General features: G+C 33.2%; 1 pseudogene; it reads left to right on the top strand.

The window, feature by feature from the left end:
• The first annotated feature begins 3,421 nt into the window (after window positions 1-3,421).
• LOC126550691 (52 kDa repressor of the inhibitor of the protein kinase-like) lies at window positions 3,422-4,249 on the top strand (annotated as a pseudogene).
• Window positions 4,250-4,754: the final 505 nt, after the last annotated feature.

Genomic DNA, 4,754 nt, shown 5'->3' on the forward strand with positions numbered 1-4,754 from the left:
AACAATAGGAGCGCGTGTGTGCTATGATGAGGGGGGCCCACACCGCCGCACAGTCGCGTCGATCGTAATATCGTATAGACCAAGTTTGTCAGATAATATTATTATAATTTTGTTATATTATTTTTTATTCTAGTCTACTCTGGAACGCCACGATAAACATGCCTAATCTGATATTATTTTATATTATTATTATATGATTATTTTAAAAACATAATATATTAATATACGGTATACAGTCCTCATTCGAGAAGCGTTTATTTATTTTATAATTTTAGCGAGCCAACAACAATAATACAATTGATGCGGGTCAGTCGTCCGACTGCACACTCAATTTATATATATATATATTTACAAAAAATCAGACGCAGGATACGTCTAGTCGGGTACAAGTCATAAGGGCCCCATTATACCATTGCCCAGGGCCTAGAATAGGTTAAAGGCGGCCCTGGTTTTAGTATCTGAGTATTGATCTGGTACCTATGCCGTATGCAAATACTTTTTTTTCTTAATATTTAAATGGTTAATGAGACATAAGTAAGTTTTATGGTTGTACCTTATTACTTAGGTACCTAATTATTACATTTATTAATATATTTTTTTTAAAAATGGATTATATTTTATTTTTGTATATATTATCGTTTTTTTAAATACTGACATTATGATTTATTTTTTTATTTTTAAAACTTTCAGTAAATATACAGTGGTTATGGCCGAAAAAAAACAGCCCAAAATTAATTTTTTTTTTTCAAAACCTCTGCCGGGTACATCATCGCCACATCTATCTTCTTCAGAAACTCATACACCAGATTTCCCATCAACCACGCTATTATCCTCACCAGATCCGATCACAGAGCCTACTTTAAAGGATACTGAAATTGCTGACATTTTTGATATTGTGTGTTATACAAATAAATTGTTGTCACAAAATTAAAAGGCAGATATTTTAATATATATTATATTTTATAAATAATATATATTATTATATAAACAAAATATGGAAACCTGATTAAAATTATAATTTTCCTATTAAAACATCAGTTGTCGTTGGTAAGAAACAAAAAATTGTGAAATTAAAATTTCAATTTAAATGGTTTTTAAATTTCCCTTGGTTAGCGTATTCAAAAAGTGAGAACGGAGCATATTGCAAATATTGTGTGGCATTTGCTAAAAACGAAGCAGGCGTTAATAATCAAAAATTGGGAGCATTGGTGTTGAAAAAATACGATAATTGGAGGCATGCCCTAGAAGATTTTAAATATCATTCAAATTTAGATTATCACAAAAAATGTATGTTAGATGCAGACCATTTTTTGAACATGTTAAAAAATCCAAGTATGTTGTTGACGCCCAAATAATATGCGATGCGAATAACGCATACTAGTACTCGATAACCGGCCGTCCGACACACACACACACACACACACACACACATAGGATATCACATACTGTTTATTTATATTGTTTTATTTTGTATTTTAATGTTATGTGAATTATATAATGGTAAGATTACGCGTGAGGAAGCTTAATCAGCCACACTTGTATGTCTTCCCGTCCGTCCGCGTCGGCCGTGTAATATATTATTTTAAGATTTAGTCTTCTCTCCAGCGTCATTGTTATAGCTGCCGTACGTGCGCTAATCGCCGGTTATTATATTATATTGTGTGCGCTAATCGCATTACCTTTATACCTTCTTTTATAATTCGTATAGTTATAATTTTTTATATTTTATTAGCGCTAATTCCTACATTTTATATTATTGTAACGGCGCGAATCGCCTTTATTGTATATTATTGTAACGGCGCGAATCGCCTTTCTTTCTATTATTATTATTGTGGTGTGCGCGAATCGCCAAATGTATATTACTTGTGCTGCGCTAATCGCCACGTATCATTGTAGTTATATTATAGTTGTATAATCATATTGTCTTGCGCTAATCGCCTCATATTTTATTATATTTATTTTAGTGTTTGTGAGTGTTGTGTGCAATTTTTTATTTTATAGGTAGCGGCTGGCCAGCAGTGCTCCACGAACTGTGAGTTTTTGTTATTAGTTGAATTATTATACAATATAGTTTATTGTTAGCTGTATAATATTATATTATTATTGATATTTTTGTATTGTTGGGCCAGAAGGGCCGTAGTTAATTATTATTATTGTATTATATATTATTACCATTTAAACTGAGTTACCATACCATTTATTAGAGTTACCTATCCGTATTAGCATTTAAGAATACACACATACACACCTTACACAGGTCGGTCGGTTGTGTGAGTTGTAGCGTACGAAGCATTTGGTGACCGGGCACGGGCTATTATTGTCCGTACCCGGCCCGTACATATGTCAATCGATAAAATTATTGATACTGAAAAATCTAAACAAGTGTTACAAAATCGAAAAAATATAATGCCGATAATTGAAGCAATTATCCTGTGTGGTCGTCAAAATCTAGCACTAAGGGGACACCGCGATTTTGGAAAGATTGAAATAGACTCTTCAAACAATGAGGGTAACTTCAGAGAAATTTTACGTTATCGTGCCAAGGGTGATATTGAAATGCAAGCCTATTTGGAAGGTCCTGGAAAAATGAAGTATATTAGTCATCGAAGCCAAAATGACATGATTGATGCTTGTAATAAGGTTTTATTAAATAAAGTGGTTTCTAAAGTCAACGCGGCAAAATGCTTTTCAATTCTTGCTGACGAAACTGCTGACATTTCAGGAATCGAGCAAGTATCTTTATGCGTTAGATATATTGAACTGAATACATTGACTCTTACTGAAGAATTTTTGCAATTTATTCCAACATCTGATATGACGGGAAAGGGAATAGCCAATTTAATCTTAGAAAGTCTTAAGCAATTTGGAGTTGATACAAAATATTTACGTGGACAAGGTTATGATGGGGCAGCAGCGATGTCAGGAAAATATAACGGTGTCCAAGCTCACACAAGAGAAATATATCCAAACGCCATTTATGTGCATTGCTCTGCTCACTCGCTAAATTTGGCCGTTTCCAAATCTTGTAGTGTTCCAGAAATTCGTGATTGTTTGGGAATAATTGGGAAAATTCGTGATTTTTTTATCTTTCCAAAAAGAAAATTCATCTTAACATCAAAAATTGATAGCTCTTCACTATCTGAAACAAAAAAAAACGCTAAAAAGAAGCTGTGAGATTCGATGGATTGAGCGATATCATGCAGTTCATGAATTCTTGGAACTCTACGAATTTGTTCAAGAAGCGTTAGAAAATATTTCCATGTGGAATGACAACGATACATCAGACAAGGCAAGACGTCTAAGAAGCTGTATATTTAATGTAGAATTTATTTTGAGTTTGATAATTTTAAACAAAGGATTTGCTTTAGGCTTGGCTTTATCGAAGTGTCTTTAAACAACAAGTATTGATCTTAAAGAAGCCATGGCCTTAGCTAAAAACACAAAACAAGAACTAGAAGAGATTCGAATAAATGCTGATACTTATTTTAGGGAAATTTTTGAACAAGTAAAACTAATGACTGCACAATTTGATATTGAAATTAAGATTCCGAGGACAGCAAAACGACAGACCAACAGATGTAACATTGAAGTGGATAACGCGGAAACATATTACCGAATATCAATATTTATCCCGTATCTAGATAAATACATCATTGAGTTGGAAAAAAAATTTACAAATCACCACACTACATTGTCAAGTTTAAATTCTTTATTTAAAGAAATTGGGTATGATGAAGATTTTATTATTCTTACAAGGCAGTATAGTGAAGATCTGGAGGACGTTGGAAATCGTGAAGAGGTATTTAAAAATGAATTTAAACTTTGGCAAAGAAAACTCCAAAATTTACCGGAACTGGCTAAGTTAAAAAATGCAATGGATGCTCTTTCTGTATGTAACAGAGTTATGTTTCCAAACGTGTTCAAACTTTTGCAAATATTAGCAACTCTTCCGGTGTCGTCTGCTTCAAATGAAAGATCATTTTCTACCCTCAAGCGAATTAACACTTATTTGAGGAACTCCACATCTGAGGTATATATATTTCCATATGATAAAGTATTAGACATTAATAACTGTTGAAATATACAATTTTATTAGTACTTAATTCAAATTTAATAAACTTACTTTTTTAAAACAGGGAAGACTTAACGGCTTAGCTATGCTATCCATAAATCGTCATTACCAATAACCGCAGACGAAGTTCTTATTGAATTATCAAACAAGAAACGACGTTTGGAATTTTTGTTGTAGGATAATATTCATATGTCTATTTTTTAAGTTGTTTACATTTTTTAATAAAATTATTATTACAAAAAAAGAGTGAACTCTTTTAACAACAATGGTCTTTGTCTTTGATAAAATTATTGCATTGGGTGGAGCACTCTGATAAACATGTATAAAAATATTATTTAATCCCCCCCCCCCCATAAGACAATTGAATGTACGCCACTGGCTTTGGTACATCTGCCGTTGCTGGTCTTCGGGCTCCCTTATATATTGTGGTGAGTCTCTTGTTTACGCCGAGTTGCCGCCTTCTGGGTGAAACCAGGTGTCCTTGTAGTTGTTGTTGTAAATTCGGACACGAATTTGAGAATATGCAATAACATCTCAAATGCATCATTAGTGCACTATTATTATTGGTGCGCTTACTATCCCGACACGTGTCATGGTCATAGTAGCATCCGCATTACCCTCGACACGAGGCAAGGTCATATTAACTTAGCCTTGATATCTCGTAGATATCTTACAGATATCT

This window comes from Aphis gossypii, chromosome 3 (assembly GCF_020184175.1).
Source record: "Aphis gossypii isolate Hap1 chromosome 3, ASM2018417v2, whole genome shotgun sequence".
NCBI lineage: Eukaryota > Metazoa > Arthropoda > Insecta > Hemiptera > Aphididae > Aphis > Aphis gossypii.